A 25,560-nucleotide genomic window follows, 5' to 3' on the forward strand; every position below is an offset into this window, starting at 1 on the left:
AAAATTACTCCATCTAATTTTTTGGAATGGATTTCATGGAGCATTTCATGAAGGACGACCACCCCTTCAAGGATGTTTCTGTCCGGCATGAAAGCAGTTTGGGATTGTTGCACCACGGAATGCGCAATCTGTGTGAGCCTATTAGTCCCGACCTTGGTGAAGATTTTGAAACTAACATTGAGAAGGCAGATCAGTCTGAACTGCTCAATTCTCATAGCATCCGTTTTCTTAGGAAGCAGTGTGATAGTTCCAAAATTCAAGTGAAATAAGTGAAGCTGTCCAGAGAATAGATCATGAAACATAGGTAGCAAATCCCCCTTAATAATGTGCCAGCAATTTTTGTAGAACTCGACCGGGAATCCATCCGGTCCGGGAGCCTTATTGTTTTTCATCTGTGCAATAGCATCAAACACCTCCTTCTCTGAGAACGGGGCTACCAGAATATCATTATCAACAGCCAATAGTTGAGGCACATCCTCAGTCCTGGACTCATCAAGGGACACACAATTATCCTCCGGAGGTCCAAATAACTGCCTATAATACTCGGTTATATAGGTTTTTAGGTTATCCTGTCCTAAAATAGTGCCCTCATCTTGTTCAAGTTGAAAGATTCTCTTCTTTCTATGCTTACCATTAGCAATCAAGTGAAAGAATTGAGTATTCGCGTCCCCTTGGACCACTTCACGGACCTTAGCCTGCAATGCCCACTTCAATTCTTCTTCGCGGAGAAGTTCTTTCAACCTCTTCTCTGCCTCAGTTTTAACCTGAAGCTCAGCTGGCAGCAAAATCGTGGATTCGGCCTTTATGTCTAGCGTCTGTATAAGAGAAAGGAGCCTGTCCTTTTCAATCTTATACACCCCACTAAGGTGCTTAGCCTAACCCCGTAAAAAACTTTTCAAATTCCTAATCTTATTCTGCCAACGCTCGACCACAGTTCTACCTCCTGCACCCTTAGCCCATTCCCTGGCAATCAGGTCCAAGAACCCTTCGCGTTCGAACCAGGCCATCTCGAATGAAAAGGTGTTTTTGTTTCCCACGTGGTTCGTCTCCCCTGAGTCTATGAACAAGGGTGTGTGATCGGATATGCCCCGCGAGAGAGCTTGAACCGTAACAAGAGGGAACTTCTGTTCCCACTCCACGCTCGCGAGAACTCGATCAAGCTTTTCGTATGTCGGGTTTGGCATAGCATTAGCCCAGGTAAACTTTCTACCAGAAAGCTCTATCTCCCTCAGATCCAAGCTTTCAATAATGGTATTGAACATAAACGACCACCTGCCGTCAATGTTATCATTATTCTTCTCCTCTCTCCTCCTAATGATATTGAAATCACCCCCAACTAAAACTGGAAGCTGCTCAGACCCACAGATTCGAACAAGGTCCGCCAGAAACTCCGGTTTAAGCTCGGGCTGTGTGGCACCATAAACTGCCACCAAAGCCCAGTTGAAACCATCAACTTTAGACCTGACTCGAAACTTAACCGCGAAGTCCCCCATCACCACACTTTGGACTTCAAGCGAATCGCATCTCACACCCAACAAGATACCACCCGATCTTCCTCGCGGAGGGAGGCAATGCCAATCGAAATCAACACCACCCGCAAGAGAGGAAAGAAACTGGGGCGCAAAGTTATCTCTACCAGTTTCCTATAGAGCAATAAAATCTAAACGATGCTCCAGAGATGCCTCAGCAAGAAACCTTCTTTTAGCCAAGTCTTTCAGACCTCTGCTATTCCAAAAGATTCCTTTCATAACTCATCATGAAATTTTTTAGTAGTCCGAATCCTAGCACTCCTACGAACTGCAGAATCGGGATAAACTTCCGTTCCCACTTGCGCTTTGGTTTAGTAGGTTCTGTCTCCCGGTCCTCATAACCGGGCTCAGCAGTACTAACAACTGCATTATCTATGGGCACATCATCGTCCTCAGACTCATTATTGGAGGGTGCTAGATCCACACACAGATTATCGAGCACTCTGACCCCTAACGCATCAATCTCATCATCATTCATGGGTTTTACCACTGCGAGATTACGAATAGTCTCTAAGGCACGCTCCGCCTCCAAATCTAGCAGATCATTCACCGAATTGGAAATCTCACTATCAGTAGCCCCTAGTGAAACTCCTAATTGGTTTGCATTATTTATAATTTCCTCATTAGAAAAATGCAATAAAGAATTAGATATGTTGACGGACATACCAGTAGAGATCTCAGCATCATGAATCTTGGCCGCCCTCATAGCGCACCTCTGCTGCATGTCATCAACCTCCGGAAGCTCCTGAATGCGAGCACTCATCCGTCTCCCCATCGAGACCGGGTCAGGGATCCCGCCAAAAGCAACGACCTCCTCCCTAGTAAAGCCTTGCGCTGAATCCCGCAAAGGGTTAACCAAGGTTACCGGAGCAGGCGGCTGCGGGCTCCCATGCCCCTCGGACAAGTGCCCCACACCGAGGCCCAGGGCCACGGGCACGTCGGGAGAGAGGATGGCGGGGGCCGCCTGCCCGAGCCCTCCTCCCACCCCACCCCTCGGCACAGAGTGGAACGCTGTCGTCGTAGGAGACGCGGTCCTCCTGACCGCCGAAGAGGAAGGAGGAGCCAGGGCCACCTGCCCCAAACCCCCCTCCCCCAGCGCCACTGGAAGCGCGGGCGCCGTCGCCACGACCGGAGGAGAAAGAGCCGAGGCCTCCTGCCTCGGGCCCCCTCTCCCAGCACCAGCCGACCCCATCGTGACCGGCGTCGCCGGCGTCGAGATAGGGAGGAGAGAAGTCGAGGCCACCTGCCCCGAACCCCCTCCCCCAAGCCCCACCTCAGCCGCAGTCGTCATCTCCGGAGCCTCAACCACAGGTGAAGCAAGGGAAATAGAAGCAACCACCGGCTCCACCTCCCCAACTCCATCCAAAGTCCTCGCCGACGATGCCCTCACCAAGCGTCCAGCCAAGGATCTGCCAGCACCCTCAAACTCCAACAAAGGGAGCGTATGTTCAAACACATCATCAGAATCTACCCGGTCACTCCAAAGTCTGGGAGGGGCAGAGGCTAGCTCAAAGGACCCAAAACACAACGAAGTCATAGGCACCGATGGTGAGGGTGCTGGCTCAACCCCGGTCCCATCCCCGGGCAACTAAGCATCAGGGCGAGAACCGTTAGACCCCTCTCGTGTCGACTCATCAGTCGGTGCCCCCTTGGCTCCCGCACTGTAGTCACCCTCGTGCATATCAACATCATGCCCATTAATCGCCTCAGCAAACAGATCTGTGTCCTCAAACTCGATCTCGAGCGGAAACACCTCTCCCCTATAAGTCCAGTTGACCGCATCAGGCACGAACTCAACATCCAGAACGCTCACTAAAATCCAGGCCACTCCATGAGCACGGGTAAAAGCCATATCCACTTTCTCCGTCTTCCCAACCATAATACCCATACTGGCCACAACTCGAACATCCTGCAAAGGCTTAGATGGAGCCCCCGAAAACCTCAACCAGACCTGCGTAAGCGGCTTTCCCTTAGGCTCCACCTTCTTCCACTCGTGAAACTCCAGAATGCACTTAGTGCCAGGAACTCTACACAAGCAAAAGCTCAGCAGTCTCTGCAAATCATCCACAGTGGGGAAATCAACCTTAAAAACATTGGCCTCGAGAGCAACCAGCTCCCATTGGAAGTCCCTCGGTGCCAGCTCCTGAAGCCTCCGCACAATCAGAGCCTCAGTTACCTCACCCTAGGTAGCTTTCACAACCCCGGTGGTCAAGCTCAGTGTCTCCTCCGGAATCTCTCTCGCGGCCGGGGACTCAAAGAACATTAGCTCAGCACAATAAACTCCATACATTGTCAGAGACGGAGCCTGGTCATGCAATAACGGGCAATCCCCCGAGGCATGTGCTGGCTTGCCACACGACTCACAGTAGACCCGTCACTTTGCCAGGCATAACCACGACCTCCTCCCGTGGAAGAGGAACCACGATGTTGTCCATCTCCATACTCATCATACCCATCGTCCCCCCACTGGCCTCGGAGCGGACCATGGGACTCTCTAGTGTTTGAATTCCGCCTCGTCTGTGACGGTCCCGACCGGTTCTGAGCCGGCCTCGCGACGAAGTGAGGCAGAGGTGTGGCACGAGGTTGACCACCCGTAGGCATCAGCACGACCCCAAAGGCAGCACCACCCTAGCCAGCAGCAGCTACACCGGCCACGCCGCTTGAGGCCGAGGCCCACCACGAACCGCGGCCGGCTAAGCAACGGGCGCCACACCCGGCGCCGAAGGCCTCAGCCCGCCCCTTCCAGCCGCAGTTTGCATGGGCACTTGCCCCGGCGGCCGCACGCTCAAGTGGCCATTGCCACAGCCCGGGTTACCTAGAGGAACACCCCCGCCCGCCGGCGGCCTCTGGCCAAGCGGCGCCAGGGCTCCACGCCCGGCACCCACCGTCGGCGGCGGAGCCGCCCCGCCCCGTCCTGCTGGAGCGGATGAGGCAATCTTCTTGGCTGGTAGCGGCGCAGCCCCGCGGCCGGCCATGTCCAGGAGAGGCCGGATCCTCCTTGCCGGACGAGCACCACACACCGGGAAACCACGAGTCCCGCGCCTGTGAACCCTAGGACCAGCAGGAGACGGCGCACAACGGATAGAAGATCGATCACCCGCGTACGTGCATAGGTTAGAGATCCAGGTAGGATTATGGTCCGGTACAGCATGGGCCTCATACCCATCTGACCCTGGCCCATCTCCTCGCGGACCCAGCTCCCTCCGAGCCAGCACAACACATCCCATCAGGCGTTTCAAACGCAGCGATCTCATCTCCGAGATCCCGGTCGCCGACACGGCCATCACGGGCGCCTCTCATCTCCGAGATCCCGGTCGCCGACACGGCCATCACGGGCGCCGCCGGTGCCTGACGAACATCGATCCGCCTCGCATGCTTCCTCTTCTTAACAATAATCCACGACTCCGGCCTAATCATATCGAATAGCGTATGATTCGGAAGACTCACCTTAGGTAGGGGACCCTTCCAAGGTCTGAGCGCCGACGCCGCCGTCCTCCGATGAACAACACGTCGGATCATCTCTTTCTTCTCGCCCGCGTGAAGACCGATTCGCGCCGGATCGTCCGATGGTAGAACACGATCGATCGTCGTTGCCACTTCATCTTTGTTATAACCTGAATTGAAAAATTCACAAATGAAATCCGAAGGTGTCGGTGAGGGCGGCGACTCCGCCGGGGATGCATCCCCATCGTCGTCCGTGTCGTCCTCGTCGGAGTCGGTGAGAGCCCAAAACCACCCGCCGACGCGCCGACGATCACCGGCGGCGGACGGCACCATCGCGGTTGCGTGCACGGGCGTCCGCCCTGTTGCCCGCCCAGTCGCCCTCATCGCCTCACGGTCACGTGCACGTGGTGTTGATGTACATGGGATGTCATTCCCTCCAGAGGTAGAGGGTGAACCAAATATAAAAGGGGGGCGATTGTGCAGCTAGTTAAGAAACAACCTCTCAGCCTTTGCTAACCCATAAAATTAGGCTAACTAATGGGCCATATATCCTGTGAAAGAGAATTGCCCCTTGGTAAGGGGTGGCCAGAAACCAGGATGGTCCCCAAGAGGATTCCCTCGTATGTATAAAAATGTAAGGTGTTCAACAAAAGACAAATGCAAAGATGTTTAAATATACATTTTGCAACGGGACAGTAATCAATTTAGACCTAACGTAAATATTACAAATACTAGTTGGTTATTTCTTTTCAATGCTGCTTGGAAAGTTCACTGGTCCTTGTCACGTCTTTGAGCTTTAAACAAAGTATCCGTGCCTTTCACCCACCCACCCACCCACCAAGTCGTCCAGGGACACTTTGTTTAAATGCGACTGATACTTGAAGACTTGCAAAGGCCAGCTTAGTTAATTTTTCCAGGGATCAACCAGCATCTTACCTCATCAATCCTGGCCATGGAGGTTGCCATATCTGCAGTTGCAAGTGAGCTTGTAAGCCGGTTCATCTCCCTCCTGATGAACAAGTATCACTCCTCCAGCCATGGACAATCAGAGGAGAAGGTGGTAGAGAGGTTGCAGCATCTCCTGCAGAGGAGGCACCTGTCGGTGTACAAAAAGAGGGGTGCATTTTTGTACCCCTATACCTGTGCACGGGCAGTCGGAGCCGCGCCTACGGTGACGCCAAGCAGAACAGGGGAGGTGAGCCAAGGTAAGACCAAAGCCCAAGATAATAAGAGCAACGCCAAGGCCAAGACCACAAAGAGCAAAGGGACAAAGCAGGTTCCCCCGGCAAGACCCTTGCCGGGGCAGCCTCAGCAGCCCTGGCAAGATCCTTGCCAGGATAGCTCGCCCCGCACCAACAGAGCGGGCCACCCTTGAGCCCACGGTCTCCAACATCACGTTGGGCCAGGGCTCGGGAGGCACCTCCGTGGTGTCATGCAGATCTTTGTGAAGACATATTCAAGATCAGATGAGGAATAGAAGACGACGATCCTCAGCAGGATCCTTGCCGAGGAAGGCCACCAGACCCCAGGCAAGGCCCTTGCCGGGGACGACAGCGCGCCACGGCAAGACCCTTGCCGGGCCACCCGGCAAGGCCCTCACCAAGGACGCCCGCAGGGCCACCGCCAGGCCCACGCCAACCAAGCTTCCCCCACCGTTCGCATGCAGCTGCCAGCCCAACCAGCTGGGCGGGCACCTGCGTGGCAACATGCAGCTCCCAGGCCAACTCATCGAGCGCCTGCGTGGCGACATGCAAATCTTCGTGAAGGCTCCGCCACTGCGCCACCTCAGCTTCCTGCCTGCCTACATGGCACCACGCGCCTCACTGGTCAGGGCACGTGTCAAAGCGAGGAGGAGCTACGACGGACGGGACGGGCCTCGCCCCCGTCCTCAATAAAGCAAGGGGACACCTAAGCTACGCATTAAATGCGTCTTGTCCTGTAATACGAGCGATAAGCTCTGGGCACTGTACGCCTTTCCACCTCCTGTGTGCCACTGTGGCAGCCCCTTCCGACTATAAAAGGAGGCCCATGGCATACTGGAGAAGGATTCGGCTCTTTCGAACCACGCACTGACCACAGCTAGTTCGAGAGCTCAAGAACTCTCTGAAATACACCCACCAAAGCAGGACTAGGGTTTTACTCATCCTCGTGGCCCGAACCTGGGTAAACGATCCTTGTGCCTGCTTTTCTCGCAACCCCGCGCCCCGGCAACCGTAGTAGGGATTCTTGTGATCCCATAGGTGTCGTTCCACACCAACATCTTTGGCGCGCCAGGTAGGGGGCGCAATTGTGAGAATCTGGTCTAGTAGTTAGCCTAGCAGTTCTTCATCGCCCTTGGCTCCTGAGAAGGAGGCGGCCGGAGGAACGATGCCTGCTCGGCAGCAGAAAAGCTAAGTCATTCAGAGTTTTGAGTTATTTCCTCCTATACATAAGGTTATCGTCCTCGGAGATTTCGCCTATGTATGAGAAACCTGCATGCAAAGGGGCCCTCCCGCAATTGGCAATGCCCTTGTTCTGTTTCGAGTCCGCTCAACAGCTCAAAGCGTCCGCATCGAGAGTGGCGGGGTAGCCTTCCGCACTTGGCAACGCTCCTGACTCTGACTTGAGTCAAGCTCGACAGTTCGGGAGGCAAGGTGGTTCACCCGGCAGCAAGCACACCCCGCAGGCCAATGGGGACCCATCCCCAAGACGCCGCCTTGGGTTTACGTGCTGGCGAGCATACCCAATAACATAGGGACGACATACAAAGGAAAATCGAACAGGAAAATAACATGCATAATACTGAAAGTGCTGCAGAGTTATATTACATCGAATTGTTGCTGCGGTTCTAACTAGAGATAGCGATTGTCTTGGTTGTGAACCTGCAGCGGTGATAAAGAACGGGATGCCTAATCCCGGCGCTGACCCTCCACCCTCTGAATTTCGCCGACTCGGCCGATGATGGGCTTGATGCGCTCCCTGAGCAGCGTGAGGTCAGTACCCTCCGGCAAGCTCTCCAGCGCGGCGTCGAAGTCGAGGTCGGGGTACCAGTGCGCCACCTTGGTGAGAACCTTGGTCATGGCACCCTGGCAAAGCCTCCGGGACTCGTCGGCCCGTGAGGCCGCCCGGTTGGCGTGGAGCCGCTCTAGAGCGTCGACAACCTTCTCAAAGAACATGGTCAGGCTGCAATTGGCGCTCACGCTCCGCTCCGGGACATACCTCACATCCAGCATCCCCATGATGGCCAGCTGCGCGGCGGCCTGGTTGGCGACGGTGGCGAGGCAATCGAGCCAACGGTTCTCGCCCTCCACGTGATCCGCGAAGTTGAGGCCCTCGTTCTTCCGCAACTGCTTCTCGGCCTCCAGCTCTTGGCTAGGGTCCCCTCTCGGGTTTTGGCCTCCGACAGCACCTTCTCGAGACCCTCCAGCTTCCGCTTGAGGTCTTTGATGGAGTTGTTGGCCCCGAAGAGCTCCCTGCTATGTCTCGAGCTAGCGTTGGTTTTCCCCGAAGAGGAGGGGGTGATGCAGCACAGTAGCGTAAGTATTTCCCTCAGTTTTTGAGAACCAAGGTATCAATCCAGTAGGAGGTCACGCGCAAGTCCCTCGTACCTGCACAAAATGGTAGCAACTCGCAACCAACGCTTAGGGGTTGTCAATCCCTTCACGGTCACTTACGAGAGTGAGATCTGATAGAGATAATATTTTTGGTATTTTTGGTATAAAGATGCAAAGTGAAAAGTAAAAGAAAAACAAGTAAAATAAAGTAATGGAGATTGATATGATGAGAATAGACCTGGGGGCCATAGGTTTCACTAGTGGCTTCTCTCAAGAGCATAGATATTCTACGGTGGGTGAACAAATTACTGTTGAGCAATTGATAGAATTGAGCATAGTTATGAGGTTATCTAGGTATGATCATGTATATAGGCATCACGTCCGTGACAAGTAGACCGACTCCTGCCTGCATCTACTACTATTACTCCACTCATCGACCGCTATCCAACATGCATCTAGAGTATTAAGTTAAAAACAGAGTAACGCCTTAAGCAAGATGACGTGATGTAGAGGAATAAATTCATGCAATATGATAAATACCCCATCTTGTTATCCTCGATGGCAACAATACAATACGTGCCTTGCAACTCTTTCTGTCACTGAGTAAGGACACCGCAAGATTGAACCCAAAGCTAAGCACTTCTCCCATTGCAAGAACTACCAATCTAGTTGGCCAAACCAAACAGATAATTCGAAGAGACTTGCAAAGATAACTCAATCATACATAAAAGAATTCAGAGAAGATTCAAATATTATTCATAGATAAGTTGGATCATAAACCCACAATTCATCGGTCTCAGCAAACACACCGCAAAAAATAAGATTACATCGAATAGATCTCCACGAGAGAGGGGAGAACATTGTATTGAGATCCAAAAAGAGATAAGAAGCCATATAGCTACTAGCTATGGACCCGAAGGTCTGAAGTAAACTACTCACACTTCATCGGAAGGGCTATGGTGTTGATGTAGAAGCCCTCCTGATGGATGCCCTCTCCGGCGGAGCTCCGGAACAGGCCCCAAGATGGGATCTCATGGATACAGGAAGTTGCGGTGGTGGAATTAGGTTTTTGGCTCTGTCTTTGGTCTAATGGGGGTACGTAGGTATATATAGGAGGAAGGAGCACATCGGTGGAGCTCCGAGGGGCCCACGGGGCAGGGGGGCGCGCCCAGGGGGGGCGCCCTCCACCCTCGTGACCTCCCCGGAAACTTCTTGGAGTAGGGTCCAAGTCTCCTGGATCACGTTCGGTGAGAAGATCACGTTCCCGAAGGTTTCATTCCGTTTGGACTCTGTTTGATATTCTGTTTCCTCGAAATACTGAAATAGGCAAAAAACAGCAATTCTGGGCTGGGCCTCCGGTTAATAGGTTAGTCCCAAAAATAATATAAAAGTGGAAAATAAAGCCCAATATAGTCCAAAACAGTAGATAAAGTAGCATGGAGCAATCTAAAATTATAGATACGTTGGAGACGTATCACTCCCCAGCCTTGCTGACGACCGCGCCCTGCGCCTCTGTCAGGGCACTGTTGAGCGTGTCCTTTTCCTGGTAGAGCTTCAGGGTCTGCTCCTTCAGCTCGTCGCGCTCCGCCTCCAACTCCTCCACCTTGCCGGCATGAACCTGGGCCTGGGCATTGAGTGCCTCTTTGTGCCTAAGCTTCTCCACCTCTGCATCCTTGCCATGAAGCATGGCGACAAGCTTCTCCTCGCGTGCAGCGAGGTCCTCCTCCTGGGAGTTCAGTGCGGCCTCGTGCTGGGTTCGGGCAGCTTTGGCGGCCGCGACCAAGTTCCTCGCCGTCTCTTGAGCTTTCTCGATGTCGGCGAGCTTCATGGTGAGCTCTACGCCGCGCTTGGCCAGCTCGCCCTGGGCAGCCTTGAGCTCCTTGTGGGCCTCGCGGAACCAGTCCTGCGTCTCGGCAACGCGCTTCTGGAGGTCCGCCTGCGCCTTCTCCACCACCGCTGTCCTAGACTTAGCCTTGTCTAGGCGGGCGCGGTCGAGCGCCTGGAGCTTCCGGAAGCTGGCGCCCATGGCGTGGAGGAGCCGCTCTTCCTGCGAACCGTCGCCGCCAACGATCGGCTCGTCGACGACTTCAAGCCCGGCAGCGGCAAGCACTTCGTCGTCGAACACCTCTCCCTCAACGGGCGTCCTGGTGCTCGACGCGCCTGGAAGGTGGACGAACAAGTCGTCGCTCACCCTCAGGTACTTGCCGGAGCCGGAAGCAGCAGAAGAGGAAGGCTGGTCACCAGCCACTTCCTCCTCCTCCTTGGCAGCGGCCCCGCCGGCCTCTCCGGCAGGCCCCTTGCCGGTCTCCTCAGTGGCAGCCTTGCCGTCCTCCCCGGTAGGCCCCTCGGCGGCGTCCTCGGCAGCACCCTTGGCGGCCTCCTCGGCGGCGATCTTCTCGACGTCCGCCTCGGCGGCCTTGGTGATGCCCTCGATGACGGCGTCCACGTCCTCTGGGTTCACCGAGGAGGAATCTAGAAGCCGAAGAAGGGGTGAGGCAAGGCCAGGACCAAGAGCCGGAAAGGAAAAGAAGCAGGGACAAACGGCGAACGACTTACCTGTGCCAGTATGCGGCTGGGAAACGGAAGTTCCCTACCCGCCAACATTTGGCGTCGAGGCAAAGCCGTCGGTGCCCAAGTTCTCCTCCTCCTCCATGTGCGTGGACTCGGTGCCTGGCGCCCTTGTCGGGGACGCCCCTCAGGGCGGCGTGGTCGATGAGGGCGGCGTGTTGGGAGTAGCCCTCTATGGCTCCTCCTGCTGCTGCTCTCCTCCTGGATACCTAGCAAGGTCAGCACCAAAGTGTTGTGCCCCTAACACGTGTCGACGGGGGAAGAGTGATGAACTTACGCTGGGGGCTATGCCAGGGGTTGCTGTCCGGGCTGCTCAACACCACCAGTGGCACCCCTGAAGTACCAATTGGGGGCTGGCCACCCGCCGAGACCTTGGCCCTCTTCACTCTCTGGGCCAGCGTCTCCACATCCCTGCAAAGATGAAGACAAGTCAAGATGAGCAACACAGATTGAGGAGCAGAGATAACGAAAAGGAACCAGATACTTACACGTCGTCCGCCTCCTCCTCTGCTATTTTCCTCTTCCTCCTCGGGCTGAGGGATCCATAGTTGAAAGTAATCTCCGTATCGACATCCGCCGGAGGAGGAGAAGGAGGTGGTGTCCGGACACGCGTGGACGAAGAAGGGGCGGCTGTCTTCTTCTTCACCGCGGCCTTCGCCGGCTACTTTGCCGCTGCGGCCCTCGTGTGGCGCCCGGATCCCTCCAAGGTCAGCTGTGGCCGCGCAGCCCTGCCAGGCCGGACCGGCTCGCCGGAACTGACCCACCACAGGACTCGCCCTCTCCCCATAGCCGGCGTCGGGCCTGCGTGTCGGTCTCCTCCTCCATGACTCACCGGTCACATCTTCAACCAGAGGAGCCTCGATGCCGGCGCTGCTGGCTCCCCGGCGGCCGCCGCCCACCGGGCAAGCTCCTCCTCCTCCGTGGCCGTCGTGGCCTTGTCCTCCACACCGCCGGCGTTGCCGGCCTCCTTGGCAAGTTGTGCCTCCCTCGCCCTGGTGGCAATGTAGTCCAGCTTCGCCTGGGTGGTGTCCTGGACAAGCAGCCGCTCGGCGTCGGCGTTGACGTACCCCTCATGCAGAGTGTCGAAGAACTGCTGCACCTCGGCATCCTCCGGCTCCTTCTAGCTCGGGTCAGGACTATGCGCGTTGCAGTCCGGCATCATGACAATGATATCGGACCGCGTGAGTTATTGCACAACGGGACCACCCCCGGCCTTCGCGGCGACCCTCACGACCTTGCCGGTCCGCTTGACCTCACCGTCGCGGCCCACGTCAAGCTGAAAGAGCCGCTGGCAGAAATGGGCGTGCCCCATCACGGTGAAATTATGGTCAAGGCCGGGACGAAGCCGCATGATGTCGGCGGGGTTCGTGAAGAGCCAGGCTGGCCTCCCCTTGTTATGCAGTGGAGCGATCCGGCGGCGGATGAAGTCCGCCCCGATCATCTCAAGGGTGAGGCCGGCCTCGGTGAGCTGGAGGATCCTGGTGGTGACGACCGTGAGCTTCTCGTCGTCAGCATCGACGTCGCTCCAATCGCTTCTGCGGACCGGCGGCGCCCGGCGAACTTCGCAGAACACCGGCGGGTCCTTCTCCTTGATTCAACACCACCGGCCCCGCCATTCTTCCCACCTCTCCTTCATGGCACCCTCCGGATACGCCCCCTTGGATCTTGAGACCCAGGCAATGCAACCGGAGATGGCGCCCCCTGGTTGGATCCGAGGGGAGAAGTAATGGCGGAAGAGCGCCGTGTTGGGGTGCACCCCGGCGAAGCCCTTGCAGAGATGCGCGAAAAGGGCCATGTATGGCACCGCATTCGGAGTAAAGTCCAGAAGGCGGAAGCCAAAGGTATGCATGACATCGCTGAAGAAATCAGAGAAGGGAGGACAGAGCCCGCAGGAAAAATAATCGACAAAGAAGGGGTACCGATTTGGGGCAGCCTCGGTGCAGTCAGCGGGGATGACACGCGTGGCTGGATGCCCCGAATCCCCCCCTGTCTTCACTCCCCACAGGGGCCTGAAGGAGTCCCGAAGCTCGAACACGTCGACTGTCGAGGGGAATAAGGCGTACTGCGTCCGCTGCACCGCCAGCGCACTCTCCGGCGGCTCCGTGGCTCTAGCGTCCTTGGCCACTCCCTTGCCCTTGGTGGATTCTGGTGCCATGGCGGCTGGGGGAGGAGGGCAGGATAGAGGGCGGCGGAAGCGCAACGGCGGCGAGTAGGAACGAAGCTTGGAGAAGAAGAGGAAGGCAGACGGAGGTTTCCGAGATTGGGGTTGCGCGTGTTGGGGAACGTAGTAATTTCAAAAAAAATCCTACGCACATGCAAGATCATGGTGATGCATTGTAACGAGAGGGGGGAGTGTTGTCTACGTACCCTCGTAGACCGAAAGCGGAAGCGTTAGCACAACGCGGTTGATGTAGTCATACGTCTTCACGATCCGACCGATCAAGTACCGAACGCACGACACCTCCGAGTTCAGCACACGTTCAGCCCGATGACGTCCCTCAAACTCCGATCCAGTCGAGTGTTGAGGGAGAGTTTCGTCAGCATGACGGCGTGGTGATGATGATGATGTTCTACCGACGCAGGGCTTCTCCTAAGCACCGCTACAGTATTACCGAGGTGGACTATGGTGGAGGGGGGCACCGCACACGGCTAAAAGATCAAATCAATTGTTGTGTCTCCAAGGGGTGCCCCCCTCCCCGTATATAAAGGAGTGGAGGAGGGGGAGGGCCAGCCCTCTCTATGGCGTGCCCTAGGAGGAGTCCTAATCCCACCGGGAGTAGGATTCCCCCCTTCCAAGTAGTAGGAGTAGGAGTCAAGGAAAGGGGAGAGAGAAGAGAAGGAAGGAGGGGACGCAGCCCCCCCCCCCCTAGTCCAATTCGGACTGGCACCCAACCTCTCCTCTCTCTTTCCCCTAAAGACCTATAAGGCCCATATACTCCCTGAAAAATTCCCGTAACTCTCCGGTACTCCCAAAAATACCCGAATCACTCGGAACCTTTCCGATGTCCGAATATAGTCGTCCAATATATCGATCTTTACGACTCGACCATTTCGAGACTCCTCGTAATGTCCCCAATCTCATCCAGGACTCCAAACTACCTTTGGTACATAAAAACACATAAAGTCATAATATAACCGTCATCGAACTTTAAGCGTGCGGACCCTACGAGTTCGAGAACAATGTAAACATGACCGAGACACGTCTCCGGTTAATAACCAATAGCGGAACCTGGATGCTCATATTGGCTCCCACATATTCTACGAAGATCTTTATCGGTCAAACCGCATAACAACATATGTTGTTCCCTTTGTCATCGGTATGTTACTTGCCCGAGATTCGATCGTCGGTATCTCAATACCTAGTTCAATCTCGTTACCGGCAAGTCTCTTTACTCGTTCCGTAATACATCATCCCGCAACTAACTCATTAGTTGCAATGCTTGCAAGGCTTAAGTGATGTGCATTACCGAGTGGGCCCAGAGATACCTCTCCGACAATCGGGGTGACAAATCCTAATCTCGAAATACACCAACCCAACAAGTACCTTCGGAGACACCTATAGAGCACCTTTATAATCACCCAGTTACGTTGTGATGTTTGGTAGCACACAAAGTGTTCCTCTGGTAAACGGGAGTTGCATAATCTCATAGTCATAGGAACATGTATAAGTCATGAAGAAAGCAATAGCAGAATACTAAACGATCAAGCGCTAAGCTAACGGAATGGGTCAAGTCAATCACATCATTCTCCTAATGATGTGATCCCGTTAATCAAATGACAACTCCTGTCTATTGGTAAGAAACATAACCATCTTTGATCAACGAGCTAGTCAAGTAGAGGCATACTAGTGACACTCTGTTTGTCTATGTATTCACACAAGTATTATGTTTCCGGTTAATACAATTCTAGCATGAATAATAAACATTTATCATGAAATAAGGAAATAAATAATAACTTTATTATTGCCTCAAGGGCATATTTCCTTCAGTCTCCCACTTGCACTAGAGTCAATAATCTAGATCACATCGCCATGTGATTTAACATCAATAGTTCACATCACCATGTGATTAACACCCATATTTCACATCGTCATGTGACCAACACCCAAAGTGTTACTAGAGTCAATAATCTAGTTCACATTGCTATGTGATTAACACCCAAAGAGTACTAAGGTGTGATCATGTTTTGCTTGTGAGAGAAGTTTAGTCAACGGGTCTGCCACATTCAGATCCGTATGTATTTTGCAAATTTCTATGTCAACAATGCTTTGCATGGAGCTACTCTAGCTAATTTCTCCCACTTTCAATATGCATCCAGATTGAGATTTAGAGTCATCTGGACCAGTGTCAAAACTTGCATCGACGTAACCCTTTGCGACGAACCTTTTGTCACCTCCATAATCGAGAAACATATCCTTACTCCACTAAGGATAATTTTGACCGCTGTCCAGTGATCTACTCCTAGATCACTATTGTACTCCCTTGCCAAAATCAATGTAGGGTATACAATAGATCTGGTACATAGCATGGCATACTTTATAGAACCTATGGCTGAGGCATAGAGAATGACTTTCATTCTCTTTCTATCTTCTGCCGTGGACGGGCTTTGAGTCTTAAACAATTTCACACCTTGTAACACAGGCAAGAACTCTTTCTTTGACTATTCCATTTTGAACTACTTCAAAATCTTGTCAAGGTATGTACTCATTGAAAAAACTTATCAAGTGTTTTGATCTATCTCTATAGATCTTGATGCTCAATATGTAAGCAGCTTCACCGAGGTCTTTCTTTGAAAAACTCCTTTCAAACACTCCTTTATGCTTTGCAGAATAATTCTCCATTATTTCTGATCAACAATATGTCATTCACATATACTTATCAGAAATGTTGTAGTGCTCTCGCTCACTTTCTTGTAAATACAGGCTTCACTGCAAGTCTGTATAAAACTATATGCTTTCATCAACTCATCAAAGCGTATATTCCAACTCCGTGATGCTTGCACCAGTCCATAGATCGACCGCTGGAGCTTGCACATCTTGTTAACACCTTTAGGATCGACAAAACCTTATGGTTGCATCATATACAACTCTTCTTTAATAAATCCATTAAGGAATGCAGTTTTGTTTATCCATTTACCAGATTTCATAAAATGCGGCGATTGCTAACATGATTCGGACAGACTTAAGCATAGATATGAGTGACAAACTCTCATCATAGTGAACACCTTAAACTTGTCAAAAACCTTTTGCAACAATTCTAGCTTTGTAGATAGTAACACTACTATCAGTGTCCGTCTTCCTCTTGAAGATCCAATTAATCTCAATGGCTCGCCGATCATTTGGGCAAGTCAATCAAAGTCCATACTTTGTTCTCATACATGGATCCCATCTCAGATTTCATGGCCTCAAACCATTTCGCGGAATCTGGGCTCATTATCGCTTCCTCATAGTTTGTAGGTTCGTCATGGTCAAGTAACATGACCTCCAGAATAGGATTACCATACCACTCTGGTGCGGATCTTACTCTGGTTGACCTACGAGGTTCGGTAGTAGCTTGATCTGAAATTACATGATCATCATCATTAGCTTCCTCATTAATTTGTGTAGGAGTCACAGGAACAGATTTATGTGATGAACTACTTTCCAATAAGGGAGCAGGTATAGTTACCTCATCAAGTTCTACTTTCCTCCCACTCACTTCTTTCGAGAGAAACTCCTCTAGAAAGGATCCATTCTTAGCAACGAATATCTTGCCTTCGGATCTTTGATAGAAGGTGTACCCAACAGTAACTTTTGGGTATCCTATGAAGACGCATTTCTCTGATTTGGGTTCAAGCTTATCATGTTGAAACTTTTTCACATAAGCATCGCAACCCCAAACTTTAAAAAACGACAACTTTGGTTTCTTGCCAAACCACAGTTCATAAGGTGCCATTTCAACGGATTTAGATGGTGCCCTTTTTAACGTGAATGCAGCTGTCTCTAATGCATAACTCCAAAACGATAGTGGTAGATTGGTAAGAAACATCATAGATTGCACCATATCTAATAAAGTACGGTTATGACGTCCGGACACACCATTACGCTGTGGTGTTCCAGGTGGCGCTAGTTGCGAAACTATTCTGCATTGTTTCAAATGAAGACCAAAATCGTAACTCTAATATTCTCCTCCACGATCAGATCGTAGAAACTTTATTTTCTTGTTACGATGATTTTCTACTTCATCTGAAATTATATGAACTTTTCAAATGTTTCAGACTTTATGTTTCATCAAGTAGATATACCCATACCTGCTCAAATCATCTGTGAAGGTCTGAAAATAACGATACTTGCCGCGAGCCTCAATATTCATTGGACCACATACATCAGTATGTATGATTTCCAACAAATCTGTTGCTCGCTTCATTGTTCCGGAGAACGACGTTTTAGTCATCTTGCCCAAGAGGCATGGTTCGCAAGCATCAAGTGATTCGTAATCAAGTGATTACAAAAGCCCATCAGCATGGAGTTTCTTCATGCGCTTTACACCAATATGACCTAAACGGCAGTGCCACAAATAAGTTGCACTATCATTATTAACTTTGCATCTTTTGGCTTCAATATTATGAATATGTGTATCACTACGATCGAGATCCAACGGACCATTTTCATTGGGTGTGTAACCATATAAGGTTTTATTCATGTAAACATAACAACAATTATTCTCTAACTTTTGGGTATCCTATGATGACGCATTTCTCCGATTCGGGTTCAAGCTTATCATGTTGAAACTTTTTCACATAAGCATCGCAACCCCAAACTTTAAGAAATGACAACTTTGGTTTTTTTGCCAAACCACAGTTCATAAGGTGTCATCTCAACGGATTTAGATGGTGCCCTTTTTAACGTGAATGCAGCTGTCTCTAATGCATAACTCCAAAACGACAGTGGTAGATTGGTAAGAAACATCATAGATTGCACCATATCTAATAAAGTACGGTTATGACGTGCGGACACACCATTACGCTGTGGTGTTCCAGGTGGCATGAGTTGCGAAACTATTCCGCATTGTTTCAAATGAAGACCAAACTCGTAACTCTAATATTCTCCTCCACGATCAGATCGTAGAAACTTTATTTTCTTGTTACGATGATTTTCTACTTCACTCTGAAATTATATGAACTTTTCAAATGTTTCAGACTTTATGTTTCATCAAGTAGATATACCCATATCTGCTCAAATCATCTGTGAAGGTCTGAAAATAACGATACTTGCCGCGAGCCTCAATATTCATCGGACCACATATATCAGTATGTATGATTTCCAACAAATCTGTTGCTCGCTCCATTGTTTTGTAGAACGGCATTTTAGTCATCTTGCCCAAGAGGCATGGTTCGCAAGCATCAAGTGATTCGCAATCAAGTGATTCCAAAAGCCCATCAGCATGGAGTTTCTTCATGCGCTTTACACCAATATGACCTAAACGGTAGTGCCACAAATAAGTTGCACTATCATTATTAACTTTGCATCTTTTGGCTTCAATATTATGAATATGTGTATCACTACGATCGAGATCCAACGAACCATTTTCATTGGGTGTGTAACCATATACGGTTTTATTCACGTAAACAGAACAACAATTATTCTCTAACTTAAATGAATAATCGTATTGCAATAAACATGATCAAATCATATTCATGCTCAACGCAAACACCAAATAACACTTATTTAGGTTCAACACTAATCCCAAAAGTATAGGGAGTGTGTGATGATGATCATATCAATCTTGGAACTATTTCCAACACACATCATCACTTTACCCTTAACTAGTTTCTGTTCATTCTGCAACTCCCGTTTCGAGTTACTACTCTTAGCAACTGAACCAATATCAAATACCGAGGGGTTGCTACAAACACTAGTAAAATACACATCAATAATCTGTATATCAAATATACCTTTGTTCACTTTGCCATCCTTCTTATCCGCCAAATACTTGGGGTAGTTCCGCTTCCAGTGACTAGTTCCTTTGTAGTAGAAGCACTCAGTCTCAGGCTTAGGTCCAGACTTGGGCTTCTTCACTTGAGCAGCAACTCGCTTGCCGTTCTTATTGAAGTTCCCCTTCTTCCCTTTGCCCTTTTCTTGAAACTAGTGGTCTTGTCAACCATCAACACTTGATGTTTTCTTGATTTCTACCTTCGTCGATTTCAGCATCACGAAGAGCTTGGGAATCATTTCCGTTATCCCTTGCATATTATAGTTCATCATAAAGTTCTAGTAACTTGGTAATAGTGACTAGAGAATTCTATCAATTACTATCTTATCTGGAAGATTAACTCCCACTTGATTCAAGCAATTGTAGTACCCAGACAATCTGAGCACATGCTCACTGGTTGAGCTATTCTCCTCCATCTTGTTAGGCAAAGTACTGTCAGAGGTCTCATACCTCTTGACACGGGCATGAGTATGAAATACCAATTTCAACTCTTGGAACATCTTATATGCTCTGTGGCATTCAAAACATTTTTGAAGTCCCGGTTCTAAGCCGTAAAGCATGGTGCACTTAACTATCAAGTAGTCATCATACCGAGCTTTTGTCAAAACGTTCATAACGTCTGCATCTGCTCCTGCAATAGGTCTGTCACCTAGCGGTGCATCAAGGCCATAATTCTTCTGTGCAGCAATGAGGTTAATCCTCATATCACGGACCAAGTCCGCATCATTGCTACTAACATCTTTCAACTTAGTTTTCTCTAGGAATATATCAAAATAAAACAGGGGAGCAAAACGTGAGCTATTGATCTACAACATAGATATGCTAATACTACCAGGACTAAGTTCATGATAAATTTAAGTTCAATTAATCATATTACTTAAGAACTCCCACGTAGATAGACATCCCTCTAATCCTCTAAGTGATCACGTGATCCATATCAACTAAACCATAACCGATAATCACGTGAAATGGAGTAGCTTTCAATGGTGAACATCATTATGTTGATCATATCTACTATATGATTCACGCTCGACCTTTCAGTCTCAGTGTTCCGAGGCCATATCTGCATATGCTAGGCTCGTCAAGTTTAACCTGAGTATTCTGCGTGTGCAAAACTGGCTTGCACCCGTTATAGATGGATGTAGAGCTTATCACACCCGATCATCATGTGGTGTCTGGGCACGACGAACTTTGGCAACGGTGCATACTCAGGGAGAACACTTATACCTTGAAATTTAGTGAGAGATCATCTTATAATACTACCGTCAAACAAAGCAAGATAAGATGCATAAAAGATAAACATCACATGCAATCAATATAAGTGATATGATATTGCCATCATCATCTTGTGCTTGTGATCTCCATCTCTGAAGTACCGTCATGATCACCATCGTCACCGGCGCGACACCTTGATCTCCATCGTAGCATCGTTGTCGTCTCGCCAATCTTATGCTTCTACGACTATCGCTACCGCTTAGTGATAAAGTAAAGCATTACAGGGCGATTGGATTGCATACAATAAAGCGACAACCATATGGCTCCTGCCGGTTGCCGATAACTCGGATACAAAACATGATCATCTCATACAATAAAATTTAGCATCATGCTTTGACCATATCACATCATAACATGCCCTGCAAAAATAAGTTAGACGTCCTCTACTTTGTTGTTGCAAGTTTTACGTGGCTGCTACGGGCTGAGTAAGAATCGTTCTTACCTACGCATCAAAACCACAACGATAGTTTGTCAAGTTGGTGCTGTTTTAACCTTCGCAAGGACCGGGCGTAGCCACACTCGGTTCAACTAGAGTTGGAGAAACTGACACCCGCCAGCCACCTGTGTGCAAAGCACGTCGGTAGAACCAGTCCCGCGTAAGCGTACGTGTAATGTCCGTCCGGGCCGCTTCATCCAACAATACCGCCGAACCAAAGTATGACATGCTGGTAAGCAGTATGAGTTATATCACCCACAAATCACTTGTGTTCTACTCGTGCATATGACATCTACGCATAAAACCAGGCTCGGATGCCACTGTTGGGGAACGTAGTAATTTCAAAAAAATTCCTACGCACCTGCAAGATCATGGTGATGCATAACAACGAGAGGGGAGAGTGTTGTCTACGTACCCTCGTAGACCGAAAGCGTAAGCGTTAGCACAACACGGTCGATGTAGTCGTACGTCTTCACGATCCGACCGATCAAGTACCGAACGCACGGCACCTCCGAGTTCAGCACACGTTCAGCCCGATGACGTCCCTCGACCTCCGATCCAGCCGAGTGTTGAGGGAGAGTTTTGTCAGCACGACGGCGTGGTGACGATGATTATGTTCTACCGACGCAGGGCTTCGCTTAATCACCGTTACAGTATTATCGAGGTGGACTATGGTGGAGGGGGGGCACCACACACGGCTAAAAGATCAAATCAATTGTTGTGTCTCCAAGGGGTGCCCCCCTCCCCGTAAATAAAGGAGTGGAGGAGGGGGAGGGCCGGCCCTCTCTATGGCGCGCCCTAGGAGGAGTCCTACTCCCACCGGGAGTAGGATTCCCCCCTTCCAAGTAGTAGGAGTAGGAATCAAGGAAAGGGGAGAGAGAAGAGAAGGAAGGAGGGGCCGCATCCCCTCCCCCTAGTCCAATTCGGACTAGGCCTTGGGGGGCGCCCAGCCTCTCCTCTCTCTTTCCCCTAAAGCCCAATAAGGCCCATATACTCCCTGGCGAATTCCCGTAACTCTCCGGTACTCCGAAAAATACCCGAATCACTCGGAACCTTTCCGATGTCCGAATATACTCGTCCAATATATCGATCTTTATGTCTCGACCATTTCGAGACTCCTCGTCATGTCCCCGATCTCATCCGGGACTCCAAACTACCTTCGGTTCATCAAAACACATAAAGTCATAATATAACCGTCATCGAACTTTAAGCGTGCGGACCCTACGGGTTCGAGAACAATGTAGACATGACCGAGACACGTCTCCGGTCAATAACCAATAGCGGAACCTGGATGCTCATATTGGCTCCCACATATTCTACGAAGATCTTTATTGGTCAAACCGCATAACAACATACGTTGTTCCCTTTGTCATCGGTATGTTACTTGCCCGAGATTCGATCGTCGGTATCTCAATACCTAGTTCAATCTCGTTACCGGCAAGTCTCTTTACTCGTTCCGTAATACATCATCCCGCAACTAACTCATTAGTTGCAATGCTTGCAAGGATTAAGTGATGTGCATTACCGAGTGGGCCCAGAGATACCTCTCCGACAATTGGAGTGACAAATCCTAATCTCGAAATATGCCAACCCAACAAGTACCTTCGGAGACACCTGTAGAGCACCTTTATAATCACCCAGTTACGTTGTGACATTTGGTAGCACACAAAGTGTTCCTCCGGTAAACGGGAGTTGCATAATCTCATAGTCATAGGAACATGTATAAGTCATGAAGAAAGCAATAGCAGAATACTAAACGATCAAGTGCTAAGCTAACGGAATGGGTCAAATCAATCACATCATTCTCCTAATGATGTGATCCCATTAATCAAATGACAACTCATGTCTATGGCTAGGAAACATAACCATCTTTGATCAACGAGCTAGTCAAGTAGAGGCATACTAGTGACACTCTGTTTGTCTATGTATTCACACAAGTATTATGTTTTCGGTTAATAAAATTCTAGCATGAATAATAAACATTTATCATGAAATAAGGAAATAAATAATAACTTTATTGTTGCATCTAGGGCATATTTCCTTCAGCGCGAAGGGTAAAAGGAACAGTGCGCCCGCGGTTATCCCTTTTTATGGGGAAGCTGCAGGGCGCGCTGCCCATTTACTGCGATGTGACGCATGCATGTGGAAATCGCCCCACGCATGCCGCCCACGTCACGCACACCCCTCCACGCCACGCCACGCGCGCGGGTCGTGGGAAGCGCAATGCGCGAAAAGTTTTACCGCGGTGAAAACCGCCCCGCCTGCCCGCGCACCGTTTTGGGCCTGGCCCAACAACGTGTCGCGCTTATGTGTGGCCCAGGCCCGGGGGCTCCTGTCGGTGTACAAAAAGAGGGGTGCATTTTTGTACCCCTATACCTGTGCACGGGCAGTCGGAGCCGCGCCTACGGTCACGCCAAGCAGAACAGGGGAGGTGAGCCAAGGTAAGACCAATGCCCAAGATAATAAGAGCAACGCCAAGGCCAAGACCACAAAGAGCAGAGGGACGAAGCAGGTTCCCCGGCAAAACCCTTGCCAGGATAGCTCGCCCCACACCAACAGAGCGGGCCACCCTTGAGCCCACGGTCTCCAACATCACGTTGGGCCAGGGCTCGGGAGGCACCTCCGTGGTGTCATGCAAATCTTTGTGAAGACATATTCAAGATCAGATGAGGAATAGAAGACAACGATCCTCAGCAAGATCCTTGCCGAGGAAGGCCACCAGACCCCAGGCAAGGCCCTTGCCGGGAATGACAGCGCGCCACGGCAAGACCCTTGCCGGGCCACCCGGCAAGGCCCTCACCAAGGATGCCAGCAGGGCCACCGCCAGGCCCACGCCAACCAAGCTTCCACCGTCGTTCGCATGCAGCTGCTAGCCCAACCAGCTGGGCGGGCACTTGCGTGGCAACATGCAGCTCCCAGGCCAACTCATCGAGCGCCTGCGTGGCGGCATGCAGATCTTCGTGAAGGCTCCTCCACTGCGCCACCTCAGCTGCCTGCCTGCCTACATGGCACCACGCGCCTCACTGGCCAGGGCACGTGTCAAAGCGAGGAGGAGCGGCGACGGACGGGACGGGCCTCGCCCCCGTCCCCAATAAAGCAAGGGGACACCTAAGCTACGCATTAAATGCGTCTTGTCCTGTAATACGAGCGATAAGCTCAGGGCACTGTACACCTTTCCACCTCCTGTGTGCCACTGTGGTAGCCCCTTCCGACTATAAAAGGAGGCCCATGGCATACTGGAGAAGGATTCGGCTCTTTCGAACCACACACTGACCACAACTAGTTCGAGAGCTCAAGAACTCTCTGAAATACACCCACCAAAGCAGGACTAGGGTTTTACGCATCCTCGCGGCCCGAACCTGGGTAAACGATCCTTGTGCTGTCTACTAGCCCTGCTCTTCTCGCAATCCCGCGCCCCGGCAACCGTAGTAGGGATTCTTGTGATCCCATAGGTGTCGTTCCACACTGACAGCACCATCGTCGAGGAAGCAGGCGCTCGATACATAACCAACTCAGGGATGATGATGCAGCTCAAGATGCTCTCAGAGGCCATGTAGAGAGGGCACCGTCTGCTTGATACCTGGAGGTCCCGAGCCCTCCAAGACGATGCAGGCTTTGATGAGGTTAGCAGCAATAACTCATCTAGTAGCAGTTTGTATTTAGCCATTCCACTCAAACGTTCTCAAACAACAATGGTGAACGACGACAAGGACATTCGCCTCGAGTCAGTTGGTGCTTTGGAAAGCTTAGAAATTGTTGTTGCTAACATGTCAGAATTTGTTGTGCTTTTGAGCGAATGTGAGCGCATGTCTCGCAGGCCATATGACGTTTACCTTTACACCGACAACTTCATGTTTAGCCGACACGCTGAAAAGCAAAAGCTCTTGAGCTTCTTGTTGGAGCACAACGATCCTTCAGGTGATCATGCATGGGGCGTCCTCCCGCTCATAGGTGGTGTCGCAGTTGGGAAGAAAACCTTGGTTGCTCATGTGTGTGGCGATGAAAGGGTTCGCTCACGTTTCTCCTTTATTTTGCACTTGATTGGAGACAGCCTTTTGGGAATACTTGATGATGGAAGGACAATGTTTGGTATGATGTTGGTAGTTATTGAGTTTTCTTCTGATGTAGATGATGATGACTGGAAAAAGTTTTGCTCGTTTCTCATAAGGATGGGTAGAGGAAGCAAGATCATCATCGTAAGCAAACTTAAGAGATTAGCCCGGTTGGGAACGGTGAAACCGATCTTCCTAAGTGTACTATCTTACGACGAGTTGAGATACCTTTTCAAGGCACTATCCTTCGGGAGTGTAGAGCCCGCAGAACATCCTCGGCTAGTACAAATGGCAGATCAATTTGCCAAGGAGTTGCACAATGCACATGGTTCACTTCTTGCAACAAATGCGTACGCGAATGTCTTGAGAAGGAATCTCGATGTTCAGTTTTGGCGGCGCATAATGGACAAGGGGATGAGAGTGGTCAAGAGGAACCTCTCCATGTATGGCGTGCATCCCAACACGCTTATACAACAAGGCCATCCAATGGACATAACAGACTTCGGTTTGCATCCACTTAGCATGACACCTTACACAGTTGGTGCTTCAGTGAAGAAGGAACTGCCATGTGTGACATTTGCAGAACTTGTAACAGATCCTAGTGTTGTCCCAAAAGAAGACTTCACTCTAGTTGCATGGGAATCCAGGATACCCCCTCAGAAATCATTTGTTTATATTGTTACAAGTCGTGCTCAGGATACACATCAGGGCAGCGCCTTGCCAGGGAGGAAGCGACAAGGAGTGCCAATCTAG

General features: G+C 50.6%; 1 pseudogene; it reads left to right on the forward strand.

The window, feature by feature from the left end:
• The first annotated feature begins 5,925 nt into the window (after nt 1–5,925).
• On the forward strand, nt 5,926–25,560 carry LOC125528467 (uncharacterized; annotated as a pseudogene).

The sequence above is a fragment of the Triticum urartu genome, chromosome 2A (genome assembly GCF_056163025.1).
Source record: "Triticum urartu cultivar PI428250 chromosome 2A, HENAU_Tu73, whole genome shotgun sequence".
In the NCBI taxonomy this organism is placed as follows: Eukaryota; Viridiplantae; Streptophyta; class Magnoliopsida; order Poales; family Poaceae; genus Triticum; species Triticum urartu.